This window comes from Pinus tabuliformis, chromosome 7 (genome assembly GCF_031772625.1).
Source record: "Pinus tabuliformis cultivar Carrire ecotype Pingquan chromosome 7, CPIR1, whole genome shotgun sequence".
NCBI lineage: Eukaryota > Viridiplantae > Streptophyta > Pinopsida > Pinales > Pinaceae > Pinus > Pinus tabuliformis.
Window position 1 is genome coordinate 1,812,023,326 of NC_142293.1, and position 20,416 is coordinate 1,812,043,741.

Genomic DNA, 20,416 nt, shown 5'->3' on the forward strand with positions numbered 1-20,416 from the left:
AGCCACCTCAGCCAAAGTATCTTGCCATCCGTCATGTGAGGTGGCATGCTCCCATGCCAATTCAGCCTCCATAGCGGCTTTGATGAGGGCCTCAGTGGCAGCCGAGTCAGAACCACCCTCCATGCGCAGCCAAAAATCTTTTCTTGGATTTGGCACGTATGAGGACAGAAGAACAAGAGAAAGAAGTACAGAGGCCCTTTATTGTAAAGGGAGGATGAGAGCTGTACTGACACCAGAGGATAGATATAGAATGATCAAGAGTAGGTGAAGAACAACAGAAAAACTCCTATAGGAATAAATGCAAGTACATGGGCAGGTGATGATCAGCTGAAGAGGTCAGAAGTAAGGAAAAAGGTTCGTCATCAGGCCTCCAGATCAGCATCTATAGGATATGTCACGGATATGGAATTAAATTCAAGAGCAGTTCCAGGCATGTGAGGACCAAATTATCGATTCCCACAACCGTTTGAAAATTCATACACCGGGAAAATCATAGCCTTGAAATCTCCAGGAATCCGGCCATCGTAACGGAGGGAATTCCGGCAGGGAGGAACGGAAATTCACTTTCAGAACTCTGTGAGAGCTCGAAACCATGACCTCTGAGAAACCAAACTAAAGAGCTGTAGATTCATTGCATGCAAAACAACAGCAATAGATATGAAGGATGCACCACCATTCACCTATCCTAAATCTGACATCTTTACACGGCTTATAGAAAACTATGAGGTTCCTAAATTTGTGCAAGAGTGCTTTTAGCATCTTATCATGACACTCCAAGAGAGAAAAAGCCAGAAAAGGGAAAGTTCAGCAGAAAAATGATGCACACAGAATAGCAAAAATTCTAGAATAAAGTACGAGAAAAAACATGGTGAAAAGGGAAGTTACAGACTTGAACGGCGAGCGACCACGACCACGTCCGAGAGCGCCAGAGAACACAAGTAGCAAAACCAGTTCATCGTCGAATTGCAAAAGAAAACAAGGACGAGAGCCCCCCACTACAGGAGAGGGGACGATACGGCATGAAGCCGAGAAAAATTCTCCCAGGAAAGAAAAACAGTGATTTATAAGATATCAACCCACGTTGGTATAGGCATGCAAGCCGACATGTGTCCTGTCCCTAAGAAGAGCATGAAAGCAAGGTGTGCGAGAAGGAGAGAGGACGGTGGCTGATCCTGCTACGTGCTAGCTATCTGTAGCTGAAGAAGGGATAGAACGTGGCGAAGGGAGGGCTTCCAGTGGTCAACCGCTCATTGAGCCTGGATTCGGTGTCTGCTGGTTGGCCAACTTTTCTCCTACAACAAACCCAACAAGACCCAGTCCACACAATGAGCCTGTAGGCGGTGGCTACTGATTGGCCTGCTCAGTGGACCACTCAATGGACCTGTGAGGCGGTGTCTGCTGATTGGCTTGATTCTACAACGTTCCCTGGAGTCGAAAGCTGGGTAGACCCGGTTTTGGCGCTCTCGTCGTCATGCGTCGCTCCCGCTCGCCGCTTGTAAAAATTAATAAATTAAAGTATTCTTGAAAATACATAATTTATTATCTAAATTGAAGTTTCCACGATTAATGATAATAATGTAAAAACTTTTTGAAATATCATACCTAATTTGTTTTTAAAAATATATGCAAGTATAAATTCATTGTTTATTTTTAAAAATAAATTAATTTATTTAAAAAAAAAAAAACAACACCGATTAGTTAAGCTGGCACGTTTACCATGTGATATGAAAGCAAAGTGCCACGCCAGAGACAATATAAGACCAACAATATCAGACAATTGTTCGACGACACACCACGTCATCAATATCAAGATTCCTCCGGTAAAGGGCAACATGCCAACGAAGTGGGATTTTAGAGCTTTTCTGAACTCAGAAGTCTTACAAAATAGTAAGCCAAATTGGAATTCCAATGAAGGGTAGCTCTGTTAGTTGTTTACTAACTCATTATTTAATTGTGGTCCGGTTTTCATTTGTTTTTAATGAAATTATCTCTCTAATAAGACCACACTCCATCGGAAAATAATTATAAAGTTCTTAATTTTTGGTCGATTAATACGATTCTATGAGCTTGAGAAAGGTGTTTGTTTAATTATTTTGTTTAAAAGTGTTTGAGAAAAGAGTTTGTCTAATTATTTTATGTTTAAACGTGTCGGGTTGAAATTTAATTAATTATTTTACCTTTTAAAATTTTTTATAATTAAAATTTGGTGAAACAGTTTTTGATTTATTATTATTTTTCAGGATATATTTTTTAATAATATTTATGCCAAACCAAACACGCAACCTATCTGCAAGTCAAAGGAGATACGTATATAGAAAGAAAGGAATGTCTGTAGTGATAACCATGTGAATACATGTGTAAATTTCCAGTGATCGAACTATAGCAGAGATACCATGGCTTACGCTCACGGTTTACCCACGAGTAGTTTAACGATGCCTTGCATAATCCATTAATAAGTGCATCGTATGTATAGACATCCATAACGATGCCCTTATCCACCAGTTCATCTCGTAGCTCAAAAGATTTTACTATATTACCTTCCTTGCAATGACCATCAATCATTGCCTTGTAGGTAACTAAATCTGGTAATACGCCTTTACGGTGCAAGTAAAAATAGCTATAGGCCCATGCAACAATCTTTAAGGATCCAAACATTATCATGTATTATGGAATCCCCAATATACTTTGATTTTGAGCAAAATAGGGCTATTCTAGGCAGACACCAATGTTGTATAATGCAAGACCATATCAAGCCAAAAAAATACCCTTGCAATGGAATCTTGTTTCCAAAGGTCTTGCTTATAGTGAACCTAATCCACGAAAAACAACACTCTTTTCATTGAACTTTCCATGTTGCATAACTTCATTCTCAAGGATAAGCTTCCTGCAATTATTTTTTAGTGTGAGAATTTCATGCAGATGCCATCTCTGTAATGACCATTATTTGCAATAAAGTGTGATGTGATCTAGTTCCGAACCTTTATGTGTATTCATTTACTCCACGATATTTTTTTTGCTATTTCTTTTTGAATCGTATAGCCAACTTTGCAGTGACTCTAGATTGCAGTAGTGTAAGTGATGTTGTAGCCTATGTATATAAGGTGTCAATTGACATAGATGCTAGAATAGGCTACTCATATTTATAAGTTCTGTCACAATTCACATATCATAGGTTTGGTCCAAACACAAAATAGGGTTTCAAACTAGATGGGACCTGCCAATGCGACTTGCAAGTGATGAGAGGAGATGCAGTCACAGATCTCATATGCAGTTACCATTTATAGTGTAAATCACAGATTCGAGTCACAGCGCCATTGTAGGCAAGTGTGAGTTGCGATGAGATAAGAAGTGTTGTTTAGGGAACAAGAATGTGATTGATATTCATTATCGTTTATATCATCCCCTGAGTCAAGCTCATTATTTTCAACAACCAAATTAAAATTTACTTCCTCCAACGTTACTGCACTGTGAATCCAAGATGATGAAGGTATTTCTCTACTTCCAGCTCCATCACTTGAGTTCCACGCTTGGGTCAAAGCTGAGTGGTGGGTTTGAACAGCTAAAGAACCATCTTTTGAGAAGTTGGTTAGTGAACAGGAACTGAATCTTCCCTCCGTAACTTCTCTATAATGCACAAGAACAATATGCTCATAAGACTCCTCAAGCATCCAATAGATTCGACATTTGAGGTTTGGATTATCTTCCCCATATGCATAATAACAATGCAAAGCACCCACAATTCTAACCTTCAACCGTTCATGTTCTTCTCGAATACTTTTCCCATTTTTTTTGTCAATTGTAACCATCTTTGGGAAGAAACGAAGTATTTTCAGTCATAAAGGAATAATGAACCACTTTGTTTCTCGGTCTTGAGTACGTTGCCATTAAGGCCAAGCTTGCATTCTAGCATTCCACTCAAGTAGGCTCTCATCTTCAAAGCACCAACTACAACTAGCTGTATTATTTGTCCATTATTGTTCACAAGTCCTTTATTTATGCGCTTCATGTTTGTATGCTTTGACCGAATAGAGTTGGTGGGAGGACTCGTGCTCTTTCTCATGAAATGCTCCAATATTGTTGGTACGATATCCACATCATAAAGAGTCTCATTGGCATAAGACTAGGAAGGAATAAGGAGCCATTTAATTCGGAAACAAATATACAACATGCTATAATATGAATGGTGGTTGTATATGCCCATTGTTCAATTTTGTCCATTAGAATGCTACATACTGCTTATAACTTTGCATAAAATGGAGCCAAGTCCTTTCAACCATCCAAGAGAACTCTTATGATAATTGGTATAGGATGTATTAGTTTTCCATTAAGAGTTGCTTCTAATGATGATAAGCCTTCAGAACTCATCGTAGTGTCATCCAAAACCTTGGGCATAAAAAAGGTACACATAAGAATAGCTTTGACACCTTAAATTGCTTTAACCTATACAAATGGAGAGCTAGTGCTGAAACATCCTTTATAAGATGAAAAAAAGCAAAAATGTCATAAACCCTAATGTCAAGGATGAAGTCAGATATACAAGCGTTGGGGCCTCATAGACATACAACAATTGTAATTGCAATGATAACTAAATTGTCAAAGAGTTTTGACCAGTTCAAGCCACAAAGATATTCATTTAAGCCTTGAAAAGCACAAAAAAAAACCCGAAATTTAAATATATAAGCTATTTTTTTTAATATTACACCATCCTTTAAACAATCCTCTACACTCATAACATCAATACACAAAAGATCCAACAAAATAAACAATTTTCAAAAAATTACACTTCTATATCAAAAATTTTATCCAAAATAAACCTTACACAAACAATTTTAAAACATAATTTATTATCTAAATTGGAGTTTCCACAATTAATTATAGTAATGTAAAAAAAATTGAATATCAACCATAATTTGTTTTTAAAAAACTATATGCAAGTATAAGTTCATTAATGTTTATTTTTAAAAATAAATAAATTTATTTAAAAAAATACAACACTGATTAGTTAAGTTGGCACGTTTATCACTTCTTATAAAAGTATATCCTGTGATATGAATGCAAAGTGCCACGCCATAAATAATATCAGACAATTGTTTGAGAAGACACTTTAAACTTTGTTGTAGCTCCTAGAAAATTTCCTGTGAATGATATCATTTGTGACATTGAATTCGGGATTCGAGATTTACCCAATTCCACTAAAGATATTATTAGGCAGGATTGCGTGGTTATCCTTAGGAAGGCTAAACCCCCTAGGATCAACTTTAGCAAGCATGAGTTTGAAGCTCTCAAGTCCCTGAATAATAACAAGGACATTGTTGTTCTAAAAGCTGACAAAGGGGGTGCAACTGTCATTCTTAACAAGGAGGATTACTAGAAAAAGATGTTAGATCACCTTTGCAATAGTGGAAGCTACAGAAAGCTTGCTAAGAACCCCCTAAAAAATATTTCTAAAACAGTTGCTCTAGCCATAAAATCGAGTAGCACTGTTAGCTCCCTTAGTAAGAAGCTTATCAAAGGCAACCCTCTTACTCCCAGAATCTATGGTCTCCCCAAGATCCATAAGGAGGGGGTCCCTCTTCGCCCCATTGTCAATACTATTGGTGGGCCAACTTATCTTTTAGCGAAATTTCTTGCTAACAAGCTCAAACCTCTCGTTGGCCGGACTGAATCCTTTGTTAAAGATTCATCTTCGTTCGTTAACGAGTTAAAGGATTTTAGATTTGACCCTGAGGATCAGCTGGTGAGTTTTGATGTGGTCTCCTTATTCACTAATATCCCCATTAATGAGGCCATTGATGTTATCAATCGCATCACTGATCCCGATACTGCTTTTTTAGTTAAAATTTGTCTCACCTCTACTTTCTTTAGTTTCGAGGGTGAATTCTATGAGCAAACCTGCGGTGTGGCTATGGGTTCTCCCCTTTCCCATGTTGTGGCCAATCTCTTCATGGAGGATTTTGAATCCAAAGCCTTGTCTTCTGCTCTTTACCAACCCAAACTTTGGAAAAGGTTTGTGGATGACACTTGTGTCGTCTGGTCTCACGGTAAAGAGAAGTTGGAGCTATTTTACCATCATCTTAATAGTCAATCAAGTTACATAAAATTCACCATGGAATTCGAAGTTGATGGTAGCTTGCCTTTTCTTGACGTTCTTATCTCGAAGAAGGATGATGGTTCTTTTTCTCATCAAGTTTTTCGGAAGAAAACTCACACAGAGTAATATCTCCATGCTAGTTCCCATCATTTTCTTGCTCAAAAGCTAGGCGTTCTCAACACCTTAGCCACTCGGGCATTGCGAGTTTCTGACGAAAATCACCTTGAAGATGAGAAAACCCACCTCCTTAAAGTTTTTAATAAGAATGGTTATAGTAGGTCTCAAGGTCTTAGGGATTTTCTAAATGCTGAAAAAGGTCCTAAGAGTAAGATTGATCCCAAGGATTGGTCTTCTGGAGTTCATCTTCCTTTTATTCAAGGGACCACAGATAAAATTGCTAGGATCTTGAAGAAACATAAGATTCATTCTTCTTTTAGACCCCTTAACACTATTCGGAGTTCTCTTTGTTCTGTTAAGGACCCGGTTAACCCTAAGGATGGGAAGGGTGTTTACATCATTCCTTGTTCTTGTGGAACTCCTTATATTGAGGAGACCAACCGATCCATTAACTAAAGGATTTGTGAACATGTTGTCGACATCAAGCAAGGAAGGCCTTGCTCCTCCGTTTTGGCAGAGCATGCAGAAAAAACCAATCATCACATCTGCATTGAAGAGGCTAGGGCCATTGCAAGGATCGACCATTTTCATCATCGTAAATTTAGGGAGACCTTAGAAATTGAAAGCGACTTGTCAATTTAAATAGGGATGATGATTGGAGTATCAACAGATGTTGGATTCCTACGCTTTCTTCATATATATATATATATATATATATATATATTCCTTAGTATCTCAATTTTATTTCTATTTAATAATATTAATAACGATTTTAATATTTGATATTCCACTAAACAATATTTTTATTACCTTTTAATATTATTTATATTTTTATGATATTATTAATCCACCTTTTATTTACTTAATGACTCTCTTAAATTATTTTTATTAGTTAATATTTGGGGACTCAAATAGCATTAATATTAATATTATATATAATAATATTCCTTAATAGCGTTATAAGGGGTTATAAAAGTTTTAATAAAAATTAATTATTTTAATATAACTTTTTGTATTATAATATTATTTTATCAAAATAAAAAAGTTTTAAATTATTTAATTTATTTCTTTTATTTTTTTTGTCAAAACCTTTACTAATTTGGGCCTTTAGTCAAACTAGTTGTTACAACTAGTTAGCAGCTCTCTAGTTGGTTCTATTTATTACAATCACTGGATCTGGTTCCTCATATTATCCTGAAGATAAACCACACGACATTGGTTGGTTCTATTTATTACAATGACTGGATCTGATTCTTCATATTATCTGAAGATAAACCACACTCCCTGGTTCGAAATGGATCCATAAAAATATCTCTTATATAATTTTTTCCAAAAAATATTGTTAAAATTATCATGGATCGTAAAAATCTCAGCTCAAAAAAAATTATTTTATTTAAATTACACAAAAGTTCACCCACCATCAATGTTCCGTTCCGTGATCCACCCGTCAACTCTTCCATCACATACCTTATAAAGAGAGCAATTAAAGAGATTTCACAATATCCGTGTATACAAGTACAAGATAGATATGCCAACGAAGTGGGGTTCTAGAGCTTTTCTGAAGTCTTACCAAAATAATAAGTCAAATTGGAATTCAATGAATGGTAGCTTACTGTGAGTTGTTCACTGACTCATTATTTAATTTCTTTTCCGTCCCTTTCATATGACCCTATTAATTCTGGTCTCGTTTTCAAAAAAGAAATTATGAGATTATCTCTCTAGGAAGACCCACTCCATCGGAAAATAATTATAAAATTCTTAATTTTTGGTGGATTAATACGATTCTATGAGCTTGAGAAAAAGGGGTTTGTTTAATTATTTTAGGTTTAAGAGTGTTTGAAAAAGGAGTTTGTCTAATTTTTTTTTCGAAGGTGGTAAAACCTAACAACTCAGGTGTCAAACCAACAGTGAGGACAGCCATCTCTGGCTGCTATCCGCGAATGCTGGGATTGACTCATCATTGTTAAATAGGAAAACCACGCCACCTGGCATAACCCTGCTGGTGGTCCGTAATCGGGAGCAGGCTCTCACTCCTGCCAGATGCCTCTGGGTCTTGGGCCGTTAACCTGTTTCCTTACGTCCGAGGAAGACGAGCTCTTAGCCAAGCAGAAGCAGTTTTACGGCATACTCCAGGCCGCAAAAAGGAGTTTGTCTAATTATTTTATATTTAAAAATGTTTGGTTGAAATTTAAGTAATTATTTTACATTTTAAAATATTTAATTAAAATTTTGTGAAATAAATTTTTATTTATTATATTTATTTTTGTTTTTCAATAGTGAAGATATGTTTTTTTATTGGTTTAAAATATGTTTTTTTTATAGTAAAATATTTTTCTGTTAATTAACCTAAAAATTTACTTTATAAAACAAACTTCAAACACTAAATTTTTTATTTTTTATTTTATTTTTTTTCCAGTAAGAAAAAAAAGTTGTATTATATTCATATAAGATGTGAATATACATCATGGGGCAGATAGTGTATGCGAGATATACATCATAGGCAGATATTATATGGAAGATATACATCATGGGGCTGTTATCAAATACATCATGGGCAGATAGTATATGGGAGACCATATGTCAAATAGAAACTGATGTTGAGACTACATTCCCTGTGGAAGACAATGAGATCTTTTGCCCCCAATGAGAAAGAAAAAGACCAAAAACCTCCCAAAACATAACTTATATATGAAGATGTCTGCATAAATCCTCAGAAACATAGATGTTAGTAGAAGGATGGAAAAACCAAAATATTTACAGGATTATCTTCGAAACTGATGTAGAGTGTCATATAAACAGGACTAAAAAGGTGCATTCAAATCTTACCAGAATTTGGAGAAAACAACTGTTAGCTTATACCAGGGAGACTAAACTCCACAATTTCATGCTGAATTTCTCCCACAGAGATTTGTACCTGCCATGATTGTTCTGTAGTGGAGAGACCTGCTTTAGATAGAGAATCAGCTTCTATGTTGTATGCTCTTTGAATATGTTGAATGGAGTAATCCTGGTGAGCATGCCAAATGTGTGATATTCTATGCAACCACCTCGAAAGATTAATGTTCTGAATGTGATGAACTGATTTCACATGATCAATTATCAGTTTAGAATCACCAAAAATATGCAGTCCAGGAATGCCAAGGAAGTCACAAAAGTAAAGGAGGCCAGCTAATGCCATAACTTCCGCCTTGTTGTTCGATCCTTTGCCGCCATTCCAAAAGATTTTAATAGACTGGTCCACACATGGAATGATGAATATTCCACAGGCACAAAAACCGTTTGTTGCAGCTCCATCAAAATATGCATGGGGAAGAACGTCCAGGTCTAAACTGCGATGAAGTTGTTTCTTTGAAGAATGTAGGTTCTGTGGATCCTTACGAGAAGGAAGAAGAGCTAAAACAGAGTCTATAATAAGAGCATTATTCACTTTTCTATTATGAAATAAGGCTTGATTCCTGTATTTCCAAATGCACCAAATTGTAACCAGGGGAATAGACCTTCCATCTTGTCTCAGATTACTCCACCATAGAAATGCCTCTCGAATAGAAGAGAAAGTTATCCTATTCAAACCAAAATGATCAGCCACTGTTTCCCAAATCTCAATAGCAATTGGACAGGTCAAGAAAAGATGATAGTTTGTTTCCTCATTAGCTTTACATAATTGACAAATAGCTGGCCCTTGCCAATTTCTTTTTTGTAAATTGTCCCACGTTAAATTCTTATTATAAAAGACCAACCAAGAAAATATAATCACTTTTGTAGGGCAACGATCTTTCCAGAAAACAGAAGGGAAAATATTATCAGACTGAACCAAAGATTCCATCTGTAGCATAAGGTATGCATCTTTGACGTATACAGCTGATCTTCCCTTTGGACCGTTCCATATAAGACAATCATCCTCCATAGTTTTGAAGAAACCCCTGTGATGCATATATGATGTTATCCTGTTCCATTGTGCAGCCAGCGAACCATAGAGTCCCATCAATTCTGCCGATTTCCATATGGGAATTGAACCCACCCACTTTTCAATTGTCTGGTCCCAATAAAAAATACCCTTATTCTGCAGATTATGAAGCAGCTGCAGAGGAAATTCAAAGCCCGGACTCTCACCCACCAATCGATCTACTCCAATTAAGATCTTTCTGCCTGAATGTAGATTCCATGCTAAATTCTTCAGAAAAAAGCCTTCAATCTTATGAAGACTGCGCCAGATGGCCGAGCCTTTGGGGGGACCAAATGAACCCAATCTGTACCAAACAAGAATATCTCTGTTATGCATATACTTAGCTTTGATAATGTTACTCCAAGTGCAGGATCCGAAAGTAGCTTTCCACAGTGATTTGCAAAGAAGAGCATAATTGAAAAGGCTGATATTCATAATGCCCCATCCGCCAAGGACTTTTGGCCGAGCAAGGTTATTGATCTTAGACAAATGAAATTTCCTATGTTGTTTATTAGCGCCCCAAATGAAATTGGCCATACTCCGATTCATTCTCTGGATGATTTTAGCTGGGATGTAATAGAGATGCGCCCAATAAACTAATATCTGGACTAGAACCGATTGTGATAAAATGTATCTGCCTGCCAGTGAGAGGCTTTTGTATTCCCAACTCTCAATACGTTTGATAAATTTTTCATACATCCACGTCCAATCTGAAGGAGAGTATCCGACAGGCTTGAGATGAAAGCCCAGATATTTCATGCTCGCGAGAAGGGGAGATACCTGAATATGAAAAAGATTAGAGAGATATATAGCCATTTCAGAGTTTATATCTTCCATGTAAAAGGATGACTTATCCTCATTGATACAGAGACCTGTTGCTTTCTGGAATTTCATCATAATAGTGTGCAGACAGTCCCAAGTATCTCTGCATAACATAGCCGCTAATAAGATATCATCTACAAATAAATTATGTGAAAAAGAGAAGTTCCTGCAGATAGCCATCGGCTTATAGGCCTTGTCATTGATTGCCCCACGAATATGAAGACTAAGTGAATCCATAACTAATATAAAAAGAAGTGGGGACAAAGAACATCCTTGCCGGAGACCTTTGGCTGCCTGAAAATATGATGTAGGGATACCATTTACCAGAACCACAAAATTGACATCAGAAACACATGCCATGATCCAATTCAAACAGTTGATATTGATGCCAATTTTGATGAGAAGGCATCGGAGGAAGCCCCAGTCTATACAATCGTATGCCTTCCTGAGATCAATTTTTAAAAATGCAGCCTCCATTTTCCGCATGTGCATAGAGTGTAGACCCTCCTGAGCGATGGCAACAGCTTCCATAATATTTCTGTCCTTCAGAAATCCATGCTGGTCTGGGGAGATATGTACAGAGAGAATACCTTTCATCCTGACTGCAATAATTTTTGAAATTATCTTATATATGGTATTACAGAGTGAGATGGGTCTGTAATCCCTGAAAGTGAGCGAAGCCTTCTTTTTAGGAATTAAAGCTATATAAGTGGATGTGATCGATTTAGGAATAGAGCCCAATGTCCTAGATTCTTCCACCATCTCTAAAAGATCTGTTTTCATTATATCAAAGAAGTGAATGAAAAAATCAATGGTCCAACCGTCAGGACCCGGGCTTTTATCTTTTTGAAAAGATTTCATAATGTATAAGAGTTCTTCCTCCGTGACCAGGGCAAACAGATGATCATTCTGCTCCATATTAAACATAGAGGGATATGGATCAATAACCCATAATATATCTGGAAATTCACTACCCTCATTACTGCTATAAGCCCTTTGAAAATAATTAACAGCTTCTTTAGCTATGTCTTCCGGAGAAGAAACTAAGTCACCCATCTCATCTTGTATCTCCCAAATGGAATTAATATCTCTTCTTTTGTTCGCATGTCTATGAAAAAATTTAGTATTTCTATCTCCTTCTGCAAGCCATATGGCACGGCTTTTGAGTCGCCACGTAGCCTCTTCAATAGCCAACAAATGTTGTTTTTTTTCTCCAGGTCTCTAATCTTAGCTCGCAATTCAGCAGAGAGATTTTGAGAAATAAGCTGTACAGAAAGAACACCCAATTCGTCATTTATCTTCTTGAGTTCTTTCCTATTAGATATAACCCTATTCCATTGCCATTGCTTGACACAAGATCTTAGGCCTTTCAAACGGTCGATAAAAGATTCTGTCTTCCTGAAAGAATCAGCAGGAGAATGGGATTTCCAAAATTCTTTAACTGTCAAATTAAATTGTTCATCCTCCAGCCAGACCCTATTAAATTTAAATGGATATCCCTGTCTATAACCTGCCATATTCCATTTGATTGTTATAGGGCGATGATCTGATATAAAACTGGGGATATATGAAACATGTGGAAATCCCAGACGTCCGATCAATCTTTCATGAATGATAAACCGATCTAATCTCTTTGCTAGAAATGCTTCATTTATTCTCCCATTGTCCCACGTCAGTCCATTTTTGTGTGGAAGAACATCCACAAAATTATGAGTCAGCATGGCATCTCTAAGTCGGCAACCCACATGATCCTTCTTTCTACCGTTCCCCCAAACCTCCTTTGAACTCAAAGTACAATTGAAGTCTCCCCCAATGATCAGAGAATCGATATCAAAAAATTCAAAAGACAAGAATTGGTCCCAAAATGGTAACCTATCTTTGTACGGAGCATATATATTGAGGATATGAAAATACCCTTTGAATCCTCTGATTTTTGCCAAGAGAAGAATGCCTGCAAAGCAACTAAATGCCAAAGCTTTGATCCATCGTGGATCCCATAAAACAGTCAGCCCACCAGAGAGACCATATGAATCAGTTGCAACGATGTGCCAGGTGGGAAACATCCTTCGAAAATATAAAATGGAATCCTGACCACCGTGCATAGTTTCCTGAATAAGGATGATCTTGGAATTAGTTGATGTGAATAGATTTTTTAGTGCTAAATATTTCGGACCTGCACCAAGGCCTCTAATATTCATAGAAATAATACTCATCATTTTTTACATTCATCAGGCATACTTGCTCTAAGCGGCCTGTTACCAGCGAGGTCAACAATGGGAACATCAACCAAAGAAAATTCCCGAATATGCATATCAGTTCTACTCTTTCTACCCCTGAAATGCCGACTGCCCCTGTTCTGAGTCCTTCTAACAGTAATATTTGCTGCAGAATTAGGACTAATGCGAGGAGAGGAGGGATGTTGAGGTTTAGAGATAGTCAAGGCCCGGAGATTGAGAGAATCGCGCTTCAACAAGATATCCAGATTCTCATCTAATGAATTATGCGGAGAGGAAACAGGGAATTATGTGGGGAATAGGATAATGCCGGTGCCTTGCCTTTGTCAACAGCCCCCGATAAAGGGACAACAGATGTAGATGGAAAGGAAATAGGAGAGGTTTGCAAAAATCGCACATCCGAGTTATGATCAGGAGACTGAGGAGAGGATGAAATATAAGTGATATTGGGAGTTTGAGTTGGTACATCGGATGGCTAAGGTACAGAGGGGGGGGGGGGGGGGGGGGGGGGGGGAATCACACCATCAAGTATAGGTTCGGGAGGGGGGGGATCATCCAAGAAATGAGCTCTCCCGACCGATGGGGAGACGAGTAAGGAATTATGAGGAGAGGAATGTTTGTTCTCCACAGGCGAGGTGAATTCCTGTCTAATGTTTTCCATAGATTTTGACTTTTTGAAGGGACTACAAGATGATTTTTGCAAAGATATATCATGAGAAGTAGAAGGATAATTCTGGTTCGCATGGGGGATGTACACAGTCTCGAAAACTCCATCAGGTACTGCATTATTACGATTTGATTTAGATCCAGATGGTGGTCTGATATGCTCCTTACCTTTTTCCTGTCAACCTGACGACGTGGACATGAAACCTTTAGATGCCCAGTTTTGTGGCAAATGGCACATCTAAAAGGAATCCCCCAGTAGTCGAGGCGCTGGTGAATAGCTAGACAATCCTAGAATAATTCTATATGGTCTAGAAAGCCCCCCCTGTAATTAATATCAATTAATATCCATGCCACGCGTTTATCTTTAGCTCCAAGACATCTTGGATCTACATAGATAAATTTACCTATGGCATTCCCAATCCTTGCAAGTGTTTCTCTGGTCCATAATTCTATGGGAAGGCCTGGAAGCTTTACCCAAATATAGTTGTTTTGAGGCGTGGATCTTAATGGATTAAAGCCTATGTACCATTTATGTAATGCAAGAAAACTCTTATCTCTTACCCACGGAATGGAGAAAATCCTCTCAAGATCACGCTCTGATAAAAAATGGAAGCTGTACCAGTTGTTCATTAATCTAACAATAGTCGGGATATAACCCAGTAAAGCATTCCATTTATTCCCAATCCAGCTTCGGAACTGAGCATCCTCCATGGTTGGAAAGTGCCAACGGCCAACCAAGGCCCATTTTTGAAGACTTACTATCCTGTCTAATAAAAATGAACTATCCAAATGTACAGCAGCAGGAGGGGCGGATGTTTTGGCAGGACGCTGTTTTGAAGAGTGCAGATTAGCATAGCTGGACGGAAAACTTAAATCTTCATTCTGATAGTCAGTAACAGGTAAGGATGAGTGGGGAAAAAGATGGTCAGACAGCTCAGATTTCCAGGGAACTTTTGATGAAGACCTACCACCATTTTTCTCAGCGTCCATAGCTGCCCGTACCATGGCCGAAGCAAAAGATGCATCGGAAAGCGCATCCATGTTCAAAGCGGGAAGCAGCAAGAAGCGGGAAGAAGCAGGACCATCCAAAAAAATCCTACGGAAGCAGAGAATCCAATCCCGATGGATATAAAATAATTCTAAGAGGATATATCGGAAATGGCGACAATGGTAAGAGGACAGAGAAAGTCATAATCTCGAATAAATTCTTGTCCAATATAAGGAAAAAATCCAAAGGAAGGATTCGGCCTGACATCCATCATTAATGGAAGAGACTCATCCCCAGATAGAGGGCCAATAGAAAAACCAAATGACGGTAATCCTTTATGAAGGAGTTACGCCACCTGTACTTTGTTAGGTGAGAATTCTCCAGAGAATTCAAATTTGGATGTTCCTACCCCAAGCGGAAAATTTCCAGGAATTGTGATAGAGTCAATGAACCATCTCAGAGAACTATGAGGAGTCCGAGAGAATGATACAGCAACACAAACAATGTCGAAAACTACACCACCAAGGCCCTACCTTGACACTGAATTCCGAACATGGTTTAGACTGAACTACATAACTCTTGAAGTTCAAGATTGGAGCCTAATACCACTCACATAAAAAAGACCAGAGAAGAGAGCTAGCTATATTGTCGATCGACATAGAGGATTAGTTAATTTAGAAATTTAATCATTCTCATCCCATCCAGAAAGCTTTATACACACTATCTCAGAGATAATGGTAGAATAGTACCCTGCCAAACACTAAAATTATATAAAAATCATGTTATTATCACACATCTTTATGAGATATCATCCACGTGGCAAAAAAATATATATATGAAAAACAACCTCCAAAACTAAGGCTTCAGAAAATCCTTCAAAGAAGACCCCACTCCACTTGTTAGATGATCCAAAAATATAATATTATCATAGATTATAAAGTTGGAATAAAATAATTATTAATTTAAGATATTAAATTAATAATTATTATTCTAGAATGTTTAATTATTTAATGGAGACATTTAGAATTAGTATATTGTTGTAACAAGATATGAATCTCCAAAAGTGTCGTATCTTAGGCTCTATTTTAGGAGATTTGTTAGCTAGTTGTTTTGAATAGCATTTATTGTAAATGGATACTTGTTATTTAATAAATGATCCATAATTAGTGGTAGTTATGACATGGAGCTTATAAATAGCTCATTGCAAGAGTGTTTGGTTCTTCGGGTGAAAACTCTTGCAAAATCAAATATGTAATTTTTTTTTTTTTTAATAAAATTACTTGTCTGAGGACACTTCTGCCATTATTGTGGTATCAGAGCTCCAGTAATGCTGCAGTGGATGTGAGGAGGAGATTCCAGCTCTATAATTTTTTGGAAAACTCCATTAAATTGATCAGCGAATGATTGGTATGAATTTGTCCAGTTTTATGTTCAAATGAAAAGAAATTTTATTATTTTAGTGATTTTAGATTTTTTTAAATCTGAAAATCAATTGTAAGAATTATCGTTGCCACTGTGTACTGTCAAATTGAATGCGTGGCCCATTTAAAGAACCCATGCTTTGAAGAATATTGTAGCGAGAGCGCTACGACAGATTCGCATTTGGCAAGGCGACATTATTCTGCTCCTCAGTGTGGAGTACGGATTCCTGAGTGGCTTCTCAGGTTTGTTGTTCTTCTCATGCCAAAATTCTGCTACACGAGTATTTATTTCTCATTGTTTCTTAAGTTTGTTGTTCTTCTCCCGCCAAATTTCTGCTACACGAGTATTTATTCTTCACTGGTTTCTTCAGTTTGTTGTTGGAACACAATCTGCCACACGAGTAATTGTGAATTGTGGGGTTTTTTCGTTTTGCCGTCACACATGAAGTCATTTTAACTTTTTTCAATTGATAAGAATGGATTTCAGGTTTTAATCAATAAGTACCGAAGTGTCAAGACAAGGAATCAATTGTGATATTGACCAAGGATTTCAAAATATTATAAAATAATAGTTGACTGCCATGAAGAAATTTTGGTAAAAATTATTCAACAGTCGTGAGGAGATTGCAGTAATCGTTGAAAAGGGACAGTTCGTTGAAACCATTATAGAACCTTCGACAGATAAAATTACTTCACTGAGTGAATTAATCCAAGTGATGTTGGATGGAGGTCTTTGTCGAGCATTTCCCCAATATGATGTTTACGTGTTTGAAGAAGACTTGCAAACACTGAGAACATTTAGCAGATGGGGATGGGTTTCATGTGGCTTTGATATAAAAAATTCAGCGAACTTTGCTATGGAGTGCTACTGATCTGAGACCAACATCGTCTTTCAGAACTTTGGGGCAAACTAAAGTCCATTCAAGGTGCCGCTTAATCACATAATTGAGAATGGAGCAAATTTGTGACTCAATCATATTTTTTTAAATCGCATTTTTCTAGAAGTGACTGACCGCAATTGTAATTTGAGGATATTTTGAATAGAGATTTCCATAATCTTCATTTTCTTCATGAACTGTGTTGAATAGAGTTAGAGCATGCAGAGGTTATGGAAAGAGCAAGAAGCCAGCAGAAGCCAACCTAAGCCAGCAAGAAGCTAGCCTGAGCTAGCTAGCAGCCAACGTGGAGGACAGCCTGAAAAAAAAAAAAAAAAAAAAAAAAAAAAAAAATAAATAAATAAATAGATAAAATAAAATAAAATAAAAAATAAAAAATAAAAATAAAAATAAATAAATAAATAAATCAGCCTCTTAAAGAGTTTTTTTTATTTGAAAGTGTAAAGCTGAATTGAAGCCTGAAGAAGTGAAGAAATAAGAAATATTTTTTAATTTTGTAATGTTAATGGAGTGATAAAGATTTTCCGTTGTTTGTAATTTTGTAAATTTTGTGGAGAAATAAGGAATATTGTATTTTGGAGAGATATGGTGTTTTTTAATTTTGGAATTTATTGTTCGTGGAGTAATAAGGTGATTTGTAAATCTTTGGAGTAATAAGGGGATTTCAATTGTAATTTTTTGAAGGGAGCATCGTTGTAAAAGTCAAATTTTGAAAGTTACCTTGTAATTTTTGAGAAATTAACTAGAGCCAAGTGCAAAGCTCAGTCATTTTTTTCCTGCTTCAACGACTATACGAGGGTCAAGGCCAAGCCCCGATAGATTGTGTTTTTGTGTGTTGTGTTGCATGTTGTGTTGCCCATCTTGACATTTTTGTTCTGATTCTTGGTGCGCAGTTTAAACACTACAATGTCCAAGTTGATTAATTTGTTCTCTGATTCCGAAACTTGAAGGCACAAAATCTTATAAAACATGGCACCGTCTCATCGAAATGACTCTCATTTACAATGAATTATGGCAGGGTATATGTGATGGAGATTTTAAGCCAAATAAACCCACAGATGCAGCTGCACTAGCAAAATGGGAAGTTAAGAATGCCAAAGCCTTAGCTCTTATTAAATCTTCTATCAATGATGAAATGTATGTCCATATAAAAAATGCTACAGATGCATGGTCTGCTTTGAAAACTTCTAAAAACCTCTTTGATACTCAGCCTGAATCAAAGAAAGTTGATCTATATTTAAAATTGTTACAACAAAAATTAACTGAAGGAGGTGATGTACTTGAATATATCTCAAGACTTAAGAATATTAGGCAAGAAATCATTAATGCTGGTTTTCCAGCAATAGATGATAGTTTTATGGTAACAATTGTAATTGTTGGACTTCCTTCTTCCTACACGCATTTTTTGGAGACTTTACAATTAACTGGGAAATTAGAGAAACTAAAGTTTGATGAGCTCTGTGAAATGTTGACCCAACATGATAAAACCTTTGGGAAGAAGAAGAAAGTTGGTGAAGATGTTTTTTTCACAAAGGCCAGCACTAGTAAATCATCAGCAGACAATTCTCGAGGCAGAGGCAGAGGGAATCAGAATCAAGCAACACTTGATGTACAAAGTCGAGGTCAAAGCTAAAGCAGAGGAAACAACTTTAATAGAGGCAACAGTTCAGGAAGGAGTAATTTTCAAGGTAGAGGAAACAACCAAGGAAGAGGCAATTTTCAAGGACAAGGAAATAATAATCAAGGTAGAGGACAATCTCAACATAGAAGTCAAAGCAGAGGCAGAGGACAATCTTCAGGAAGAGGAAGAGACTTAAGTCAAATTGTGTGTCGAAGATGTAATAAAGTTGGACATTATGTTGAAGATTGTCGAACTTCTCTTAATAAAATTCCTAAGTTTCAGCAGCACTCAGCGCAATTTGCAAATGATCAAGATGATGATAACTCAGAATATGTTTTTACTTCCTCGCCAGCATCACAATTTTTATCTCATCTTAGAAGTGACTATGAAGATGCCTGGATCTTGGATTCAGGGGCAACTCAGCACATGACTTGTCGACGTGATTTTTTTTGGAATTTTCAAGATTGCCAACTTAATTCCATTTTTCTTGCAGACGACACAAAACATACTCCTTATGGAAAAGGAGCAGTTAAAGTTTTTCTCCTTGGAATTGGAGAAAAAATGATTTCCAATGTATGGTATGTACCAACTTTTAAAAAAAAATTGCTCTCTTTAGTCACGATTCGACAAGCAGGACATCAGGTGATTATGGAAGATGGTTTATTCAAGTTTAATTCAGTCAAACAGAGCTTGAAAATTGTGATGACAGGTTATGAAGATGGAAAATTGTTACGGACGAAAGGGACAGTTATTCCAATGAATTCTAATTTTGCAAGGGCAGTGACTACAGGTATTTCACCTGTAAGACTATAGCATATAAGATATGGACATTTAAATTTTGAGAGTCTTTCTCAATTGCAGAAACAAGGAATGGTTAAAGGACTTCAAAAGGGAAAATGTTATGAAACCAGCTCACAAAAAGAAAGAAAAAAGATAGGTCAATGCCTTAGAATTTAGCCTCTTCGAGGGGGCAACCTCCTTTACATTACATAAATGAACAATTCTTGGATGATTCAAATGACAAAACCTCCTTTCTATATATAGGAGTCTAAGGGGTCACAATATAACCGAGTCGACCTAACAATAATAATATAAGGGCACAAAAATAACAATAGAGGATTCTATGGGGCACAATAATAACAATATGGGGAATAGGGGCACAACAATATTAATAAGGGATACAACTACAATATTAATGGGGGTAACACTAGTATTATAGGGACCTAACATGCCCCTCTCCTTCAAAAAAGTGTTGTCCTCAACACTTGAGTAGTTATGGATGCTTCTGTATAAAATTCTCATCCTCCCATGTGGAATCTTCAGCAGATACGTTCTTCCACTTTATGAGATACTCTGAAATGGATTGATTTCGTAGTTGTTGAGTTCTTGTTTCTATGATTGCTTCCGGTTCCAATATAATTTTTCCTTCCTCGTCAAGTTCTGGCAATATTGTTTGAACTAGGATCTTGTCACCTATAACCTTCTTTAAACATGAAACATGGAAAATTGGGTGCACTCGAGAAGCTGCAAGAAGCTCCAATTTGTATGCCATAGTACCAATCTTTTGCAACACCTTGTATGGACCATAATACTTTGGTGAAAATTTGTTATCCTTCT